The sequence below is a fragment of the Bidens hawaiensis genome, unplaced genomic scaffold, assembly GCF_021521415.1.
Source record: "Bidens hawaiensis isolate Kalapana, Puna unplaced genomic scaffold, B.hawaiensis_p1.1 tig00026586_1, whole genome shotgun sequence".
In the NCBI taxonomy this organism is placed as follows: domain Eukaryota; kingdom Viridiplantae; phylum Streptophyta; class Magnoliopsida; order Asterales; family Asteraceae; genus Bidens; species Bidens hawaiensis.
Genome location: NW_027494265.1, coordinates 27,406 through 39,514, shown reverse-complemented (window position 1 = coordinate 39,514; position 12,109 = coordinate 27,406). Strand labels below are relative to the sequence as shown.

General features: G+C 34.8%; 1 protein-coding gene and 1 long non-coding RNA gene across 2 annotated transcripts in view; one reads left to right on the top strand and one right to left on the bottom strand.

Moving 5' to 3' along the window:
* LOC143573549 (putative uncharacterized protein YDL057W) overlaps positions 1-12,109 on the bottom strand; it is a 33,221-nt gene that overhangs the window by 7,442 nt on the left and 13,670 nt on the right. The window lies entirely within an intron of this gene.
* Positions 4,768-5,515, top strand: LOC143573553 (uncharacterized). Its single transcript, XR_013142448.1, has 2 exons — positions 4,768-5,006; positions 5,096-5,515. It is a non-coding gene; the product is annotated as an uncharacterized LOC143573553 (long non-coding RNA).

The window sequence follows — 12,109 nt, the reverse complement described above, 5'->3', positions numbered from 1 at the left end:
TGTGTCTATTACCTTTCTTGATTAGGATATAAGCAGCTCGTGCTGATAACGTGTTATAATATTAGCCTTAATTACAACAAGATTATTGAAGTGATAAAGAGACAAAAGGATAGAAAAGTGAGAATGTAATATATTTCTGGGATGATTGTAACTCGTAACAATGCATGGTATTTATAATACCAAAAAGCGATTTTCATACATATTATTGGGGGGGTGACAATGATGAATGATTGGTTTGACAAAATTGAAATAGGTGACATACAACCGTCGGTGGTTCACAACATGTAAAATATTATAGCATTCCTAATGGGTTCTTCATACCCATATTCATTTCTAAAATTTAAAAAAAAATCCAAATAATCACTCCAACCCATTCCCCTATCTCCAAACTCCATCTCTAAATTTTTAGTGAAATGAAATGATATAAGAAGCCTCCAAATTTAGAGTGTTGTCACAATACTCCATTTTCAACTACCATTCTATAAATATATAGTAGAAATCAATTTATATTGAAAATTGTCACACCCCGACCAAAGGCGGCGGAACATACCGAGGTGTAACGATTGCCCATAAGCGCATGACACTATTTAAAACGACAATATTTAACAAACTCATTTCATTTCACAACATCGAAAATGTCACATAACAATATTCATAAGGTAGTCACAACAAAATATAACAAATAATAGCAAATCAAATATTGTTCATTTTTGCTAATATCCTAAATGTCTCGATGTCGATTCCTTCAACTCCACAATCAACCTAGATGCAAACCTGTAACATTTAATAAAATAAAGTTTGTCAACACAAAGGTACGTTGGTGAGCAATTCATTAGTTTGAGCATATAAGTATATAGTAAGAAAAAGTCGCAAAACTTGTATACGAAACGATAGATAAAAGCAATAACTTGGATAAACAGATATCGCTAATAGAATTACGTTAGCGACACCTAGCTATAAGGGGATGCCAAATAGTCTAGGATTTTATAGTTATCGTTAATTGCATTACGTTAACGACACCTTGCTATAAGGGGATGCCAAATAGACTAGGATTTTATAGTTCAACCAACCAAAAGCGATAAACACATAAGCATATAATCATAGAACACCAAATCGAGCAATTATTTAAGTAAAGTATACAATAACGTTTGTGGGTTAAGATTCAAGTATAAAACATTTAGTTGAATAAGTATGAAATGTCACCCCTAAACGAAATATGAAAAACGGGGTATGAAAGTACTCAAGTTCAAGTAATAAACTTGAAAGATGATAATTTGGAGATTTGTCGGAACGACGAGTTTAACGAATAATGCCTAAAAGGAAAGAAGCCTTGGATTTAAAAAGGTTGTCTTGAAGATCTTTAAATAAAATAATTGTTGCGAAAAGTAAATAATTAAAGTTCAAGGTTTAAAATGTAACTATTTAAGAATTTATAATAATAACCCTTTAAAAATGTAAGTTTGCTCGAAACCAGATTAAAGTATCTAACCTTAATATTTACTTAACCTATGTTAAGTAATAGGGTGGGAAAAATGCAAAAATGCAAGTTCCTTTGGGATAAAGATACTAAAACGGGTCTTTAACGAGTGTTCGGGTTGTTGGTTCGGGTCTTGGTAATTGGTCAAACCCAAAGTCAACTTTCCAAAATAATGAATGTTATGAGATAACTCAATAAAACTTATTAAGACTTAACCAAGTATGTAGTTCTATTGTTTTAGAACTAACAACGCACGTTAAGCGAGTGTTCGGTTTTGTCGGTCCAAACTATGTTATGAGATCAAGTTGGATCCAACATTTCCAAGTACTTAAGAAAATAATTAAAATCAGTTTGTAAACTATTTTTAAAGAAATATACAAGTCTTGATAGCTAAAACACACTTGTGTGTCTTAAGCGAGTAAAAATCGGATTGGTTGGGTTTCCATCTCACAACAAGTTCATAGATGTTTTCCACATGCCCAAATAACCAAGAACTTGTATAATAATGTACAAATGAAAATACTTAAGTTTTACAACCAAAAAGTTAACAACAAAGTCTTTAAACAAAAGTTCGGTTTGATTCGGTTTCCATCTCACAACAAGTTCATAGATGGTTTCCACATGCCCAAATATTCATATAACTCAATAAAACTTATTAAGACTTAACCAAGTATGTAGTTCTATTGTTTTAGAACTAACAACGCACGTTAAGCAAGTGTTCGGTTTTGTCGGTCCAAACTATGTTATGAGATCAAGTTGGATCCAACATTTCCAAGTACTTAAGAAAATAATTAAAATCAGTTTGTAAACTATTTTCAAAGAAATATACAAGTCTTGATAGCTAAAAACACACTTGTGTGTCTTAAGCGAGTGAAAATCGGATTGGTTGGGTTTCCATCTCACAACAAGTTCATAAATGGTTTCCACATGCCCAAATAACCAAGAACTTGTATAATAATGTACAAATTAAAATACTTAAGTTTTACAACAAAAAATTTAACAACAAAGTCTTTAAACAAAAGTTCGGTTTGGTTTTGTTTCCATCTCACAACAAGTTCATAGATGGTTTCCACATGCCCAAATATTGAAGATCTTGTATAATAATGTACAAATGAAAATACTTAAGTGTTACAACCAAAAAGTTAACAACAAAATCTTTAAACAAAAGTTCGATTTACGGTCTTGAGCTATTTACGGTTAAACCGAAACATAGACTCTTAGAACCCATAACCATAGAACTTGTAAATATGACAAACAAACTAAATGAGCAGAAGTTAAGCAAGATTAATATGTATAAACAAGTTATATATATACATATATATATATATATATATATATATATATCAAGGACACGAAGTCCTCCATGAAGCCTTGCCTTACAAGGTCCGAAACCTCACCGACCGAAACCGGAGAAGTAACTACCAAAGGTAACAAGGGGTATTATATTATATATATATGTTGTACCACCATAATCAAGTATTAATAAGACCATATGAACTAAATAGATTGAAAGATTAAACTCAGAAGTCAAACCCTCAAGAACACATAAATAACAACCTTGAATCTATGAAGAATTGAGAGAGAATTTGGAGTGAAAGCAAGTGTAAAAATGAAGGAGATGGGTGTGTATATATAGGGTAAGGGTCAAGGCTTCTTTGTAAGGTTCTCTTTCATGTTTGCATGAAAATAGATTAGTTAAACAAACAAGCAAAGCACAAAACAACAAAGAAATCCAAAATATGTGCAGACACCTCTAAGCGTCATGCGACCTCACCCTTGCCCCTGGCCGCGCGGCCCGGCGTGCCCAGGGGGTTGGCCCAGCTCGTCTTTTGTGGTTCGTTATGCGTCCGGAAGTTCGTTGTTGATGTATTTTGATCGTTTTAAAGCCGTTTTCGAATCCGTAAAAGGGGTCTTTCAAATTGAACAAATGGGAATGATTTGGTAACATAAAAATCCAATATTATATATATCATGAGTTTTGGTTTACAAAACGGGTCGGTTTACAACATAAAAAAATACAAATACGAATACAATCGAGACCGGAATTTGACAAATGTCACAAAAATGATAATAACACAAAATAGTTAGAAGTTAATATTATAAATGAAAAAAGAGAAAAAAGAATATAGAGATGGTAATGGAGAATGTGTTGGGGAATGTTATTAGAAAATGACGTATAAATTAAAGAAATTATGATTTTTAGTTAAATTTTAAATATGAAGATAGAGAACCCATCGGGAATGCTCTAAGGATACATATCACTTGGAGATTCATTCATATCCTAAATTTCTCGCTCAAACTATTCTTCTATTTTTAATGAAAAAATGTTTTTGTTAGTGTAATCGAACATATAAATCCATTATTTAATCAAATAACTAATTACCTAAATTATAGAGATTAAAATAAAAATATACGGGTATGTGTCAGTATAATTAAAATATTTATATCTGTAATGAAATCGTATCTACTTTTTTTTTATTAAATCAATTTATATGCACTTTGAGTGTAGGAGTTAAATATGATAAAATTCAATGAACGATATTTATAGGTTTATGATAAAGACAAAATTAAATTATGAATGTATAACAATTTTATTCTCAAATATTTATTCAACATCCATGCATCCACAGAGTTTTCATCCATTTTTTTCGAAACTATAATAAAAAACGTGTTTTATTCATGTTAACTTTATATATGATTTTCTTTTTTTTATGTCATTCCTAATGAAACATCTTATCAATTTTTTGTTAAAATTCGCTACTCCCTTAAAAAAATATAACTACAAGTTACAACTTATAAAATTACTGGGTGCATCTTTTTTCGTGATTAAGAAAACATTACGTGAGAATACATCACTATTTGTATGAATATTCCATTAGAAAATATATTTTGACCTTATAAAACCATTATATTTGATAAAATACAGTTTTAAAAAAAATAAATAATCATTTAACTTGTATAGTTTAATTGTATAACTTTTAAGCCTTTCGTGAATCACACGATTCTAAAGCTAGTTACTTGTATAAAATGAAAATAAATTAAAATTTCACCCAAAATCATCTTATTATGACTGAAAATGTTCCAAAATTCGGTGGAAACACTCAAACGTGGAAACTATAATTTGAGTAGACCTTGATAAAATAACGAATGGCTTGTATTTTATTTTCTTTAATTGGAAAAGGATTAGAACAGATATGGATAAAGGCTTCTGCTTGCATAACAAATGCAACTTCCTTGTATATGAATATATGGATAAAGGAAGCCTGTTTTGCGCCTTGAGTGAGGGAATTGGCGGTTGAAGTGGACTGGATGAAGAGGGTGAACATTATCAAAGGTGTAGCCCATGCTTTGGCATACATGCATCATGATTGCAGCCCTCCTATTGTTCATAGAGACATATCAAGCAACAACATTCTCTTGAACTCAGAAATGGAAGGATTTGTTGCTGACTTTGGAGCAGCCAGATTGCTCGACCCGGACACATCCAACCAAACAGTAATTGTAGTAACTTTGGGATACATTGCTCCCGGTATTTCTACCTAATCTTGCACTTCTTTTATTCCTATTAGCAATTAGAAATATTCTAATAATCCTTTGGTGTATATACTTGCCATGTAGAGCTTGCCTATAATATGATTGTAACAGAGAAATGTGACGTGTATAGCTTTGGGGTGGTGGCACTTGAGACAATTGGTGGGAAGCATCCTGGAGACCTCCTGTCGTTTCTGAACCATTCAACTGGTCATGGTATTATGCTGGAAAATATATTGGACAAGCGACTCCCTTATCCAACCAACAGGTCAATCGAAAAGGAAATCATGCGTGTTTGTAATGTAGCATTTGCATGCATTCTCACAGATCCCAAGTGTCGACCGACAATGAGAAACGTGTCTCAGGAATTATCATGTTAAGGGCATTGATCATTAACTATACTTTTATCGTGAATGTACTACACATGCCTTCTCTATCTATCATGTTCCGTATTTAGCAGATTATAGGGTCCAAATGTATGTATATGATATAGAAACAAAGTTATGGAAGCAGTTTATAGAATAAAAAAAACATTGAACAGGGGCTCACCAAAAGCTTATATAACTTATTATGTGTTGAAGCATGCCAATTTGTGTTGCACTTCAATATTGAGGGTTTACTTATTTGCAACAAAATCTGTAGCATTGCTATCCAGGATGAGAACTAAGTAGGTCAACTGCTAAAAGAAGCTTAACAGATATTTTGAAAAATTCTGGATGAACTGGAGCTTTGGTATGCATATACTTTGAAGTCAAAATTTTAAGTCATAGTGGTACCCAGCTTATATAAGCTATAATTTTTAAAACATGGGTGTGAAACTAATAGTAAAATGATGATGATCATATACTTGTAATTGCTCAACCAGGGTTCTCTTGAACTCAAAAATTCTTTGAACCTGAACTCTTGTTCATAGAGACATATCAAGCAACAACATTCTCTTGAACTCAAAAATGGAAGTATTTGTTGGTGACTTTGGAGTAGCCAGATTACTCAACTAGGGTTCCTCCAATCAAACGATAATAGTAGGAATTTGGGATACATTGCTCCAGGTATTTGCATACGCTTCTTTTTTGTCTATTAACAGTTGAATTTTTTTTAACGAACCTTTCGTATTTATTTGCCATGTAGAGCTTGCCTATAACATGATTGTGACGGAGAAATGTGACGTCTAGCTTTGGGGTGGTGGCACTTGAGATAATTGGAGGGAAGCATCCTGGAGACCTCTTGTACTCCCTAAACCATATGACTAGTCATGGTACACCGCTGGAAAATATATTGGACAAGCGTCTCCCATATCCAATTGATAGATCCATTGAAAAGGAAATCATGCTCGTTTGTAATATAGCACTTGCATGCATTCCCACTGATCCAAAGTGTCGACCAACAATGAGAAATGTGTCTCAGGAATTATTGTGTTGAGGTAATCATTTACACCGTCTCCCTGCCATACCATATTAAGAACAACCCTTAGTTGTACTTGTTTCATAAATGCATTTATACAGTACATGCTTGTGTTATCTATTGCATTCCATATTCACCAAAATGTAAGTCCCAAATATAGTACGATACAAAACAAAGTACATGGCATCCCATATTCACCAAAAGGTAAACATTTGTTCCACCTACGCTCATGGAATGTAGTTCTACAATGATCAAGTCGAGTTTTTCAGCCTTAGTAGAGAGATCCTCTAACGCACGCCACAAACTATCAACCCCACGATCTCTAACATAAGAACGGGGAGGCCTGTTGATTTACTCCAATGCAATGTGCCATCAAGATAATAACGAGCCCTGATACCACCTGACCGCTGAAAGGAAGCAAAATAAGCTAGATACGTTCTAGCAAACGACTAGATATAAACTCATTTGAGAGAAAATTAAGAGAGGACATGGCACCAATATGGGTAGAGTGCAAGGCTTCCAACCCACATGGCAGCATCGCCGCCACCCATTGCCGCATAAAATTGATTCATTTAGGACATTTATTGTAATTGGAGAACTAAAAACAAACAAAAGGTTATAAGGTACTTGTGGGTAGGTGTTACCAGAGATTCCCGGGCCTAGCCCCCTCTCACCGCATACGCAGGAGCCATGGCAATGCCATCTTAAACATAAACATACTCTCTTATCTCCCTATTAGCTATTAATACCTATTTATAAAAATATAAGTTGCACTTGACCCCCTCCTAAAATAGAAAAATGACATTTAGAGTAGAAACTAGATACGATTCCTATCACTATTGCTTTTGTAAATCGTGATTAACGTGTTAATTTTCTACAGAACATTTTAGAAAATGGACCATACAAATCTCACCCTTTCTATTGGCAACATCAAGGAATCCTTGTTTTTTAATTCTCTGCAGGTAATCTTTACCCAATCGGCCCTCGATGCCTCTTTTCAGATTAAACCGACCAGAAATGTTGACTACATTGTGAACATCATTGAACCTAGAAGCATATGAAAGCACTACATTCCCGCCTGCAAAAGTGTCTCTGATCAATATAGCAGTTGTTTAAATGTGTTTGTTTATTATGAAATGTTAATCAGCGATTAGGAAGTATAAATACATAGTTTCTGACCTTTACTGTGCCTAATAATTGCAGCCACAGAGCGTTTTTCATGTTCAAAGTATTGAACGACGGCCCGCAGATCATCAACTTCTCTGTAATAATTCCCGTACTGAAATGAACCTTCGCTTTCTCTAAAAGAAATAAAAAATTGACTATCATCAAGAATTTAATTAACTAACACCCTATTTGACTGACTTTATAACTAGAAAATAACAATTACCCATTGCCGGCAAAGTCAAAGCGAAAAGCACTAATTCCTTCAATTGCAAAAGCAGCAGCAAGATTCACCATAGGAATCCTGTCCTGTAGCACAAAGAATTAATAAATAAAAACTACCCTTGCCAAGTAATATTGATCAATTATTTAGTTAGTGGGTTGATAGGTTTCGGGTTGGCGGGTATAATTCTTCAACCTTAACCTGACCCGTATGCTTTAGTTGCGTCGTGTTTGGATCGACTCACTTAAAATCATTCCGTGTTCAGGGTGACCCCTTTTATGTTCAATGTAATACATAGTGACTCAGTATCAATTTTTAAAATTAATTAATCCGATTCATATGAAGCTTTTTTGCAATTTGTGTAGTTTGACTTCTTTTAGTGTTTATCCCTCACACCCAATTAAGAAATATTTTGCTCGAGACTAGAATAAGTGGAAATGATGAATTACTAGTTAGAAGTAATAAAATAAATTAGTTGCAGTAAATAATAGATAAATTGTATAAAAAGTGGTGGGAGCAGTTGTGGTAGTGGTGGGAGAGTGGTGAAGGTGATGTAGGGTGAAAGAAGGACTAACATGTGATTCTATTTCCTTAATGAATGGAATGAATTTGGAAGTTTCAAAGGGAATGAAATTTACAATGTAATATGAGATTTCATTTCTTTAATCAGTTAGCCTATTAAACACTGTATCTTTCATTACATTGTAATGATCCATTCCATTTCGTTTCCGATTCTTGCATACTGACGTTACCTAAAAGATTAATTTGGCCATTATGTAATCAACTCCAGATCCACTGTACTATGTGGCTAAGAAAGACAATTCTTAAAAGTTAAAAAAAATGTTTAGCTTCTATTGAAATTCTAAACATTTCGCTATAACTAAACAAATTATTTTAATTATTAACATTTTTTGTTAATATTTGAACTAATTGTTTGTAACTTTAAAGAACTGAAAAATAGTTTATACCATTTAAACAATTGCCTTTTGTTAGATTCATTTATATAAAAAGGAAAATAAATTTGTATAAAATTCCTCCTAAAATCGTCTTATATTAATTAATTCGAAATGCTCTAAACGAGGTTGAAACAATCAACCGTGGAAATTATATTTTGAGTGGGTCCATGATAAAATAACGAAGGGCTTGTATTTTAATTTTGACTTGGAATAGGAGTTAGGCAGATGGCATATTTGGAGAAAACGACTCCGTCAATTTAGACCAATCTTTCAACTTTGCCATTGACTTAGAAAAGTCGACTAGCTTTTAACTTTGCCATTGACTTAGAAAAGTAGTAGACTCTTTATCTCAATGAGTTAATCGGTTTTTTCGGGTTTACGGAGGGGAGAGCAAGTGTGGGTTGCTCTCCTTTCGCCTCTTAGTTCGGGTTTTTACTTCCAAACTCAGCTCGAGTTTGTTTGTTGGCCTTTCGTCTTGTGGGGTTATGACTAGGGCTCGGAATGTCAACGGAGCCCCATCGGGGTATTGGTGATCAAATCGGGTTGGTCAAAGGAACCGGAACCGGTTCAGAACCGGTTCCATTAGTCAACATCACTGTTTAAACCGGTTCCATGTTCGAACCGGTTAGGGAACCGAACCGGTTCCCCAACCCTCGGACCCGGAACCGGTGGAACCGGTTCTGACAGGTTCCTAAACCGGTTCTTACACTGTAACCGGTTCCAACCGGTTACAGTGTAAAAAATAATTTTTTTTTTTCGTTTTTCGTTTCCGCTGCTCGTATTTGTATAACATGTTAAATAAAAAAAACAATTAACATAAAATTCATTTTATTTACTTTAAGGAGTTCAAAAAAAAAAGGTTACATGTTTTAAAATATTCAAAAACAAACTAACAAAACATTAAACTTATAAATATAAAGTTGTGACATATTATTTCTATAAAAGCCTTCTTGTTCGTCGTAATTATTGAGTGGCGACTTATTCATCAGAATTACTTGTAGAAACGCCTTCTTGTTCGTCGTGCACTCGAACATCAAGTGGTGTTTCGTCTTCCAGAGTGGTTACGTGTTGAACACGATCGATTGAGTCCAAGTGATCCTTCAAGCAAATGCACATCTCCACCGACTCCGAATTCAGTCTTGTTCTTCTCACCGATATTACCCTGCCACTAAGAGAAAAAGCAGATTCCGAAGCTACCGTAGAAGCTTGGGCGGTTAGTAAATCACGGGCCATGGTGGCAAGAATCGGAAACTCGGTTTCCTTTACCTTCCACCAAGCCAAAACATCAAAAGTGCCATATTCCTCTTCGGATAAACCGGTAGAGAAATCATATGCACTATACCTTCCTAGTTCGCTTGAAGGGGTGTTACCCCTTTGTTTTTTAGCCGTTACGTTGCGAACGGTGTTCATAAGGCTAATCATGGGGTCTCGTACTCTAGGAGCACTTGAACTTGATGAAGACCCCCCCCCCCCCCCGGCGTAGGCATGTGTATGTTTGACCCATATTTATTTATATAAAAGTCATACATAAATTTAAAATTCAAGTTAAAATCATTTTGTGCCTCTGTTGAAAAGTTTGGGTCAACTTCATGCATATCTAAGGCTGAAAAAATTTCGTCTATCACACATTCAACCCCCGTAACATTTAACATTGGGTTTAAAGCGGCGGCGCAAGTAAAAATCGGTGGCAATTCAAGAAAGTATTTTTTTAATTTAAACTTCATTGGTAATATGATGTTTGAAAACATTGGACTTTTATTTTCAAATTCTTTAAAATTGTTAACGATTAAAAATAACTCCGAAAGAACCAAGGGACTTGTCGGATAATACGTTCCCGATAGTTTCGTAGTTGATGTTTTAAAAACTTCAAGAAAAGTCTATAAGTCATTGATAATTTCCCATTTCTCATTTGAAAAGGGGATTGCCAAATCATTCTCGGCAAGACTAGAATGAAACATTTGTAAAGTGTCTCTTTGTTTCAAAGCACTTTGAAACATTATGCAAGTGGAATTCCATCGATGAGGTACATCCCAATTAGCTCCCAAAGCTTTTCGTCCCGTATCTTTACAAAATTTTCTATAATCCATTTGTCTTTTTTTACTTTTCTTAAAAACTTCATGTAGCATTACTCTAAAATCGTTTATAACCGATGTAACCTCATCCGAAGCAAGTCCGTCTTGCACGATTAAATTAATGATATGTGCAACACACCTTGAGTGAAAAAATACACCATTGCAAATCGGCGTATATTTTAATTTTAATTTATCAACCGCCGATGTATTATTCGACGCGTTATCAAATGCAATTGAAAATATTTTATTTTCTAGTTTATAAGTTTTTATAACATAATCTAAAATTTCAAACAAATTATCTCCCGTATGTGGATACTCAAAGAGTTCGAAAGCAATGGTGCGTTTCATCATTTCCCACGATGACGGGTCTACCCAATGAGCGGTGACACAAAGATAAGATTCGGGTAGACCATGTGGAGCCGACCAAACATCAGTAGTTAAGTTTATTCCCGTATTTATATTTTCAAAATATGCAATTAGTACCTCTTTGGCCTTCTTCCACAATTTTAAACAATAACGTTTAAGAGTATGACGACTTACGTGAGTGTATTGTGGTTGAAGCGTATCTCGAATCATGGCGGTTAAGCGAGGGTTGTCGAAGTGGCTAAACGGCAAAGCTTCTTGAATCACAAACTTCGCCATACGATCTTGAACTCGATCAATTTGGTATGTAAATATTCCGCCTTCACTATCCATTTGCGTTTGTTGCGACTCGACGTTCTGTTTCAACGCCCTGCAATACGGTCTTTCGATGTGTTTCTTCAAATTTGAATTCGAAAGTGGGTTTAAATAAATCCCACAAAACTTGCACCGAGCCTTCAATGAATGGTCACTCAATTCAACCAAATCCCAATTGCACCAAATCTCTTGATTACGATTATGAGGTACAATACGAACGAAACTTGGTCCGGCGGTGGAACCTTGACCAACCGATGATTGTGAGGCAGCCATAACAACAAATATGAATATAGAAGAAGAGAAAACAAGAGATTAGAGAACTCAGAACGTTGTAATAGCGTTTTTTTGTATTTTTTTGCGTTCGGGTTTGCGTTTTGAGTGTTGTGATGAACCCATTACACCAAATACCTATTTATACTAGTAGTGGGGTGTTTGGGGAGCCAAAAAAACGGCCATTTTTGACCCCAACGGTCAAAAAACGGCCATAAAACCGTTTCCCAACGGCTAGAACCACTCCAACGGCTATAACCGGTTCCGAACCGGTTCCGGTCGAACCGGTTCCAGAACCGGTTCCGGTTCGGTTCCGGTTCCTACCCGGTCCACCTCC